At 43.7% G+C, this 9,798-nt stretch overlaps 1 protein-coding gene across 2 annotated transcripts in view; it reads left to right on the top strand.

Moving 5' to 3' along the window:
• The first annotated feature begins 6 nt into the window (after nt 1–6).
• CXADR (CXADR cell adhesion molecule) overlaps nt 7–9,798 on the top strand; it is a 42,527-nt gene continuing 32,735 nt past the window's right edge. For both annotated transcript variants that reach the window (XM_014583098.1, XM_014583097.2), the window contains exon 1: nt 7–276. The gene's annotated coding sequence lies outside the window, so the exon portion shown is untranslated. The remainder of the gene's footprint in view (nt 277–9,798) is intronic.

Genomic DNA, 9,798 nt, shown 5'->3' with positions numbered 1-9,798 from the left:
CTGAAGACCAAGGACCACTGGACATTGAGTGACTGCTGTCACCAGCAGATAATTAGAAGGTGGATCAAGTGATTATTTTATATTCTGGAGACAAAATTTATGATAACTACTATCAAGATCTGAAAGGGCGAGTACATTTTACAAGTAGTGATCTCAAATCTGGTGATGCATCAATAAATGTAACAAATTTACAGTTATCAGATATTGGCTTATATCAGTGCAAAGTAAAGAAAGCTCCTGGTGTTGCAAATAAGAAGATTCATCTGACAGTTCTTGGTAAGTTATTTTTATTTGTATTAATGTTTTACTTAGTAATAGGGTGAATGGTCACAGTGCTTTAATAACATTTATGTAACATAAACTTAGTTGTTTTAATTTAATAAATTTATTTATTTCTTGAGAAGTGGAGAAAAGGGGAAGGAGGTTACATATCCCCACCTGTCCCCACTGGGTCTTCATGTTGTGATCCACACCTAGCCTCAGCCAGCCAGGAAATCACAGGCAGGTACGCATACCCAGTGTGTGCAGGGAGACCTCGGGACGTGAGCCTAGTACCTTCTTATGTGGCTTCAGCATTGCAGAGCACTACATAACCACTGTGTGTGTGTGTGTGTGTGTGTGTGTGTGTGTGTGTGTGAGGTTTTTGCCATAGGGCATATGTGCTCATAGGAGATGGAGACAGTGAGAGGGAAAGTAAAGTCATCCCCCAGGGAGGATGGCCGTGTTGCAATCCCTTCTCCATTCTCCTCTAGGGATTTTGGGCACACACACATGTGCCCCTTATGATTTTCTAGCCTCTGGGCCTGGGACTTGAACCATGGTCAGCCATGTGGGAATACAGCACTTTAACCACTGTGCCACCTACGGGCCCCGAGCTTAGTGATTTTGAGTAAAAATTTTAAACATTTGAAATATTTCTAATGCCCTCAAAAATGCAGCTTAAATATAGAATATGTTTTTGAACAGAAAAAAGTAAAAAGGAACTGGCTTCTTTGTGAAATTCCTAAAAAGTGTTTGAGAATAATTGAGGGACTATTGTGGTGTGTAGAACTGTTAGCTAGCAGTTAGGAGATAACGACTTTTTACCTTGTCCTCAGAATTTGCCCTGAGAATTAAATAGAAGCTATATATTTCCTTGGGCCTCAGTTACCATTTTGTAACATAAAAATATTTAATTATCATTAAACCTGTCAGTTTGGAATTGTTATATGTGTGTTAATATTTTGTCTTTATTATTCCCAAAATAAAAGAGGTTTCTATGATGAATAATTGGAGGATTTATAATGGATGAGATAAAGGTGAACTATGGTAGAAGGAATTTTGAATTGGAATAAGACTGTTAGATATCAGGTAGTTATTTGAATTCCCTGGCATCACTGATTCATCCTTAAAATGAGAGGATTAGATAGTTGCTGGGATGTTTTGTAGCTCTATGAAAGTTAAGAAGAAATAAGTATAAACTGCTTTATAAACTTGCCAAAGACTTCAAAGCTTATTTTTCTTTTCTGAAGTCTGTGATAATGTGCATAGCACTCTTAATCCCTTCAAATGGAGAAACTGTAAGGGTTATATTTCATAAATATACTTCTAAAATCTTACCGTGGTAGATTATACGTAAAATGTACAATGACTACCATATAGGAAAACACTACTGTTTTCTCCCTAGTCACTACTAGTTTTTTCCCTCTCTCTCTCTCTCACTCTCTCTCACACACACACAGTAAATTCCCCTGCTCTGTGACCCTAAGTCTTAATGTTTTGGGACTCATTGGAGGACCCACTTTTTAAGGAAATGATGTTTGCAAAAGTGCCTTGCATTCCCGTGGAAATAACTAGGGCAAGTCTCCCTATCAACTTTTAGCTTGTTTCTTTTGTTTGCTTATTTCTTTTTTAAAAATTTCTCTCATGAGTGAGAGAGACAGAAAGAGAGAATATATGAGATAGATCCCCTCCTGCTATCCTTCTAGCTAGTTGGGATCTTAGACAAGCACTTGCCTGGTACATTTGAGGCCAACTCAGGGCCAGCTTGGGACATGAACCCCAGACAGACACGGGGCTCCAGCATTGCAGATAAGCACCCTGCCCCTGGCACCAACCAGGTCTCATTTCTTTTGTTAGGGATATGGTTGGGACTTAGTTAAGTATAGAGTACCAGAATGTTCTTTACTAAAGAATAAATATCAGAACAGATAGAGGTTAGGAGCAAGAATGTGGATTTGTATGTACTCCACTGGCAACTTGAGGGATTGTCTATTTGCAAAGCCAGTCCACTGTTGGCAGACTCATTGGGCACCCAAGGAGAGTCCTGGTAAAAGGGACTCTTATCCTGAATGGCCCTTGGTTGGAGATTTTTCTGTGATATGAAAGTAAATATCTCTGTGCAAATATTTTAATGTTGTGCTCCAATTTTGTGCATTCTTGACAATCTTTAATATTTCAAGGCTGTGAAGTAGATACAGGTAAAATGGAAGTCTTCAAGTGCACTGGGGAAGAATATCCTTTTCCTAATACATTGCATGACAACTACTGAGATGACTTAGAAATAGGTTATATATGGAGACAAAGGCAGCTTTTCAGGCAGGACAAGCAACAGAGACTCATCTTCCTGAACCCTGGGTAATTTCAGGTCACTGGGTAATTTTCAGTAGTTTTATTAATGCAGTTCTTATGTACAGTCAATACTTATCATTAAAAAACCCATTTAGCTAGAAATTTCAAATAACAAGACTTTTTAAATAGTCCTTTGTGTAATGATTTATCTTTATGATGAAAACCATAAAAAATGTAAAATTCTACATTGTGTTTTAAAACAAACTAGAAGAATTATTTTATTTTTTATTATTTTAGTTGCCTTTAAATAATTGAAATTTTTATTTTGAGGTTAAAAAAAGATTAAGAATCTGAGCAAATAAACAGGAAAAGGAATATATTGGTAGTGTTGGAAATGCTAGTTTTCTGTGTCTACATTGAGGAAACATGGAGTAAGTTTTATTTTTAATAAATGCGTAAGCAAGTGACAAGTTTAACAGCTGTTCAGAACAATAATCCCAGTCCTAGAGATACCAAAACTGTGACTCTAACTATACCTTCTTTCAACACTGCAGTCTAAGAGGCATTAAGTATATATGGAATTTTAAATGATCGTGATGTTCCAAGCAGATTACACCTGGTTATCAGAATGATTTAATATGAAACCCCTGTTCAATGAGGAAGGTAAACTAGGAGGAAGGGGATTGGCATGTATTCCCAGAAGAGCTATGGACAGGCGTATTTTTCTGTATGTGTGTTGCTGGATTGAATGGAGCCAGCTTCTGGGATAAATTTTCAGGTTATTAGATTTTGAGATTATTATAGCAGCACAAGACAGCACATGTCAAGGAGACCTGGGTTGGAGAGAGTGCTGGCATATGACATGGCATATTCCCAGCACCAGCCATGACTAACCAGCAGCAGGAAGGGTCCTTCTTGGAAAGCCAGGGTGGAAAGCAGTGGCTTCTTGGTTAGCTTGAGCCTTGAAATTCACAGTGCGGGAGGGAGAGATGAGATGAACGAGGGATAGAGGAAAAAAGAGTAAGTGATTGGTGAAGCAGTGTAGGAATGACCAGTACTCTGATCTTGGCAAACCTGTTTCAGCCTGAGGAGAGTTTCTGGTAGCTTTCTTCCTTGTTTTCAGATGACTCATGACTGCTGCAGGGAGAAACCACAAAGGTTGTTTTCCCTGGAAAGTGAGAATTGGATGGAAGCTTATCTGTTAGCTTTATCTGAAAATTCTGGCTGGATTACCTGGAGGAAAGATAAGATGAATACCCAGCTAAGGCATAGTCCTTTGGAGCTCTCATTCGGTTCATCGATGGTGACTTTGTTGAATACTTTCTTTCCTGGGAAATCTGAAGGAGTTGCCACTACCACATTTCCAGGAAAATGATAATTCATTTATTGAGTGCTGTGCAGCCACAAACTCAGATAAAGACTTGTTTTTAGATGTGAGGGACTGTGTGTTGTTCTAACTTACCCTATTGGGAGAGCCTGCCCTGCTCTTTCAGATACTCAGTAAAGAGGCTGAAGTAGGTAATGATATCAAAGGGAACTGATAAAAATGTAATATGGTGGTCACAATATCACCAGCACCACATTACCCTAGGCCTCTGAAAGGTCTTAATATTCTGACCTCTTGATAGCAAGAGACTGAGTTATTTTGAAGAGTGGAACATGCACTGTTAACTGTCTCCTGGGTGTATGTGGTGCATCCAGACCGCATCGTGCTGGCAGCACACTCGGGGTTATAGACCATCAATATGGGGCAGAGTCCCCCACCCCGACTTCTAATTTTTAAATATACTTTAGCTTTATAGAAAAGTGCAGGCTTTCCCCATGGCTTGGTAGTTAGGGTAGCTGGATCCCGCTGGCAGCACACTGAGGGTTTTATAGACCATCAATATGGGGCAGAGTCCCCCACCTTGACTTCTAATTTTGAAATATTTTTTAGTTTTATAGAAAAGTGCAAACTTTCCTCATGGCTTAGTAGTTAGGGTAGCTGGATCCTATATGGCTGACTGTATGGTTCTAGTCCTGGAACTGGCAGCTTGAGAGACATGCTGGGCACACATATGTGCATGTCCAAAATCCCAAAAAGAAGGGAGAAGAGATTGCTGTGTGACTGTTCTCCACAGGAGGTGGTGTTTTCTCCTCTCCCTCTTTCTGGCATGCACACGCGCCCTCTAGTGGAAAAAAAAAGTTGCAAAAATATCAGCATTGCTGAGGGCACACCCATCATCCAATTTTCCCAATGTTAACATTTTACAAAATAGTGTGTTGATCAAAACCAAGAAATTAACATTAGCAAAATACTATTAACTAAATTAGAGACCTAATTTGAATTTCAGTTTTAGATAAATGTCCTCTGTACTAGGATCAAGACTGGCATGCACCTTGTGGTTATATCTCCTCGCATCTCCTCCGGTCATGTCAAGGGGCACATGATTTCATGTCTCATGGTTAATCATGCTCACCTGGTTTACATTTTATCTGATGGGCTTCTCTACTGTAAAATTACTTCTTTTCTCTCTGAAATTAAAAACTACCTTGGGCATTTCTTTGAGAATATGCAAATATCCTGTTTTGTTAACTTTTGCCCATTGAGTTTTGCATCTATTGGTAGTTTTTTTTTTTTTTTTAATGCCTGGAGTCAGTTTTTTTTGTTTGTTTGTTTGTTTGTTTGTTTTTGAGAGATTTTCACCATAGGGCGCATGTGCTCGCCAGACAGACAGAGAGAGACATAGAGACAGAAAGCGAGAAATCACCCCCCAGGGGGGATGGCCACGCCGCAATCCCTTCTCCTCCATTCTCCTCTCCAGATCTTGGGCACGCACGATCATGTGCCCAGCGTGAGTTTTAAGCCACCGCGTCTGGGACACGAACCGCGGTCGACTACGTGGGAGTCCGGCGACCCAGCCATTACGCTAACTGCTGGTTCCCCTGGAGTCAGGGTATTCTTTTTTTTTTTTTTTGGAGAGATTTTCACCATAGGGCGCATGTGCTCGCCAGACAGACAGACAGAGACAGAGAGATAGAAAGCGAGAAATCCCCCCCCAGGGGGGATGGCCACGCCGCAATCCCTTCTCCTCCATTCTCCTCTCGAGATCTTGGGCACGCACGATCATGTGCCCAGCGTGAGTTTTAAGCCACCGGGTCCGAGACGCGAACCGCGGTCGACTACGTGGGAGTCCGGCGACCCAGCCATTACGCTAACTGCTGGTTCCCCTGGAGTCAGGGTATTCTTTTTTTTTTTTTTTGGAGAGATTTTCACCATAGGGCGCATGTGCTCGCCAGACAGACAGACAGAGACAGAGAGATAGAAAGCGAGAAATCCCCCCCCAGGGGGGATGGCCACGCCGCAATCCCTTCTCCTCCATTCTCCTCTCGAGATCTTGGGCACGCACGATCATGTGCCCAGCGTGAGTTTTAAGCCACCGGGTCCGAGACGCGAACCGCGGTCGACTACGTGGGAGTCCGGCGACCCAGCCATTACGCTAACTGCTGGTTCCCCTGGAGTCAGGGTATTCTTTTTTTTTTTTTTTGGAGAGATTTTCACCATAGGGCGCATGTGCTCGCCAGACAGACAGACAGAGACAGAGAGATAGAAAGCGAGAAATCCCCCCCCAGGGGGGATGGCCACGCCGCAATCCCTTCTCCTCCATTCTCCTCTCGAGATCTTGGGCACGCACGATCATGTGCCCAGCGTGAGTTTTAAGCCACCGGGTCCGAGACGCGAACCGCGGTCGACTACGTGGGAGTCCGGCGACCCAGCCATTACGCTAACTGCTGGTTCCCCTGGAGTCAGGGTATTCTTTTTTTTTTTTTTTGGAGAGATTTTCACCATAGGGCGCATGTGCTCGCCAGACAGACAGACAGAGACAGAGAGATAGAAAGCGAGAAATCCCCCCCCAGGGGGGATGGCCACGCCGCAATCCCTTCTCCTCCATTCTCCTCTCGAGATCTTGGGCACGCACGATCATGTGCCCAGCGTGAGTTTTAAGCCACCGGGTCCGAGACGCGAACCGCGGTCGACTACGTGGGAGTCCGGCGACCCAGCCATTACGCTAACTGCTGGTTCCCCTGGAGTCAGGGTATTCTTTTTTTTTTTTTTTGGAGAGATTTTCACCATAGGGCGCATGTGCTCGCCAGACAGACAGACAGAGACAGAGAGATAGAAAGCGAGAAATCCCCCCCCAGGGGGGATGGCCACGCCGCAATCCCTTCTCCTCCATTCTCCTCTCGAGATCTTGGGCACGCACGATCATGTGCCCAGCGTGAGTTTTAAGCCACCGGGTCCGAGACGCGAACCGCGGTCGACTACGTGGGAGTCCGGCGACCCAGCCATTACGCTAACTGCTGGTTCCCCTGGAGTCAGGGTATTCTTTTTTTTTTTTTTTGGAGAGATTTTCACCATAGGGCGCATGTGCTCGCCAGACAGACAGACAGAGACAGAGAGATAGAAAGCGAGAAATCCCCCCCCAGGGGGGATGGCCACGCCGCAATCCCTTCTCCTCCATTCTCCTCTCGAGATCTTGGGCACGCACGATCATGTGCCCAGCGTGAGTTTTAAGCCACCGGGTCCGAGACGCGAACCGCGGTCGACTACGTGGGAGTCCGGCGACCCAGCCATTACGCTAACTGCTGGTTCCCCTGGAGTCAGGGTATTCTTTTTTTTTTTTTTTGGAGAGATTTTCACCATAGGGCGCATGTGCTCGCCAGACAGACAGACAGAGACAGAGAGATAGAAAGCGAGAAATCCCCCCCCAGGGGGGATGGCCACGCCGCAATCCCTTCTCCTCCATTCTCCTCTCGAGATCTTGGGCACGCACGATCATGTGCCCAGCGTGAGTTTTAAGCCACCGGGTCCGAGACGCGAACCGCGGTCGACTACGTGGGAGTCCGGCGACCCAGCCATTACGCTAACTGCTGGTTCCCCTGGAGTCAGGGTATTCTTTTTTTTTTTTTTTGGAGAGATTTTCACCATAGGGCGCATGTGCTCGCCAGACAGACAGACAGAGACAGAGAGATAGAAAGCGAGAAATCCCCCCCCAGGGGGGATGGCCACGCCGCAATCCCTTCTCCTCCATTCTCCTCTCGAGATCTTGGGCACGCACGATCATGTGCCCAGCGTGAGTTTTAAGCCACCGGGTCCGAGACGCGAACCGCGGTCGACTACGTGGGAGTCCGGCGACCCAGCCATTACGCTAACTGCTGGTTCCCCTGGAGTCAGGGTATTTTTGAGCCAAGTAGAAATAGCATTTCTGGAAGGATGGCATCATGATAAAAGTATATCTAGTCCCATATAGGGATTTATAGTGTATTTCCTGTAGACTGAGGTAGGCTGCTAGCATGGAGAGATGATGTTGCAGTACGTACAGAGTACAGAGCGTGGCACAACTACACTGATGGGCTTCCGTGGCCAAATACAGCATGTTGGTCCCCATACTCTTATCTAGGTTAGACATACTTGACCATGCTAATCATGGAGGCAGCAGTTCTGAGGACCTGCCAGGCATTCTAGAAGACTCTTCCAAAGAAACATTGTGTTCTCTTTTTTGGTTTTCTTTGTTCCAGCAAGTTTGCCATGAATTAAGAGTTTATCTTCCCTGTGGTATAATATTAAGGAGTTAGTGTGCAAAAGACATGCGATTTCTCCTCCCAGTAGAAGCAGGTGGGCTGCGCCAGAGTTGAGAAACCAGCGTTGATGAAATGTTGCTCTATTGATGGAGTTTGAGATCTTAGCTTAGCTGGCCCTGTGTTTCCTCACTAGCAGCTTTAAATAACTGTTTGTTATTTTAAGTAGAAAGGATGAAGGTTAGTGTTAGGATTAGAATACTGCTATGACTAATAGCTGTTTGGTGTACAAAGCATCACTTTAAAATTTAATTTACTGCTAGTTTGTTCTAATAAAGGATTTATTGATAGTTTGAATAAATGGGGGAGAACAAGGTTTATTTTATTGAGGACTTGCAGGCTGAAATGATTTGTAAAACATATTTCAAAGTCCAATTGATACAGGTTCCAGGGTAATAGATCAATCTGAAAAAATGGCAAATTTGTTTAGACAAATCAACAATATAGTAAGTACCTCTGTTGATCCTTTTAGAAAGTACACATTGTGGGCTGGCATATTTTTTAACGTATGCATTGTAATATATGAAGGGAGAAGGACAAATTTATTAAGAAGGAACAAGAAATGCATGAAGGAATAAGATAAAATCATGACTGACAACCCCACTGGATATGACAAATTGTATTGGCCAATTCTGGGAAGTAGTTTGGCAATTTCTTACTGAGTTAAACACATACTTACCATATGACTCAGCTACTACCAAGAAAAAGGAAAACATGCCAGTGTTTACATGTGTGTTTAAGCAGTTTTGTCCATAGTAGAGCAGAACTGAGAAGCCTGGGCTGGCCCCAGAGCAGTAGTTAGATGGTGCACAGAGTAAGTCAGACACTATGTTGCTGAACAGGGTTCAAATCATGGCCCTGGTGGCTTGGAAAACATGCTGGGTGTATGCACATGCCAGGATCCTGACTACATGAAGAATTCGAGAAAAAAGGATTGTGGTGAAATGAAACCCAGTTGTGGGTGTGTGCACAATCCTTGCGCTGTCTTGACTGTGTGCTCATACACCCTCTGGCACTTAAGAACAAACTATAAAAACCCATTTTCTTTTATTCGTAGGAATGAGAAAATAACCCACCTAAGACTGCAAGTATGAAAATTAGCTTAGACTCAGAAAGAAAAAATAAGCAGTCCTACCATTTATCAGGCTAGGAGGATAGATAAAAGATAAAGCCATCTCCAGAGTTTATACGAAACAATGTCTCGGACAGCACCCACTCTCTGTTTCATTCCCAGTTCTCCTAATCTTTCAGGAATAGCTGATTGAGAGCAGATCACAGCTTCCCTTAGAGTCTCTTAGAATCCTTCAGAATTGTAACTCTTTTCTGTTGGCTTTCCACAGTTTTTTATAGTGCCTTCCTCACTGGTCAGTCCGATTTTGATAGAATACACATGTGGTCATTCTGGCCAATTAGGTACTACCCAAACTGGAATCGTGTACATCAGTAGGTAAATGGATCAGCAACTTTGTGTTATAGTAATTTTGCTGTAGCTTAAATGTGTCCTCCCAAAATACATGTGTGAAAACTGGTTATTATTGGACCAGCCAGGTGCAGTGGTGCTTAAGGCAGCTGGATCCCACATGGCTGACAGTGCGGTTCAAGTCCTGGACCTGGCGGCTTGAAAACATG

This window comes from Tupaia chinensis, unplaced genomic scaffold (genome assembly GCF_000334495.1).
Source record: "Tupaia chinensis unplaced genomic scaffold, TupChi_1.0 Scaffold144041_1, whole genome shotgun sequence".
NCBI lineage: Eukaryota > Metazoa > Chordata > Mammalia > Scandentia > Tupaiidae > Tupaia > Tupaia belangeri.
The sequence above is the reverse complement of the archived record's forward strand: the minus strand, read 5'-3'. Positions and strand labels throughout refer to the sequence as shown.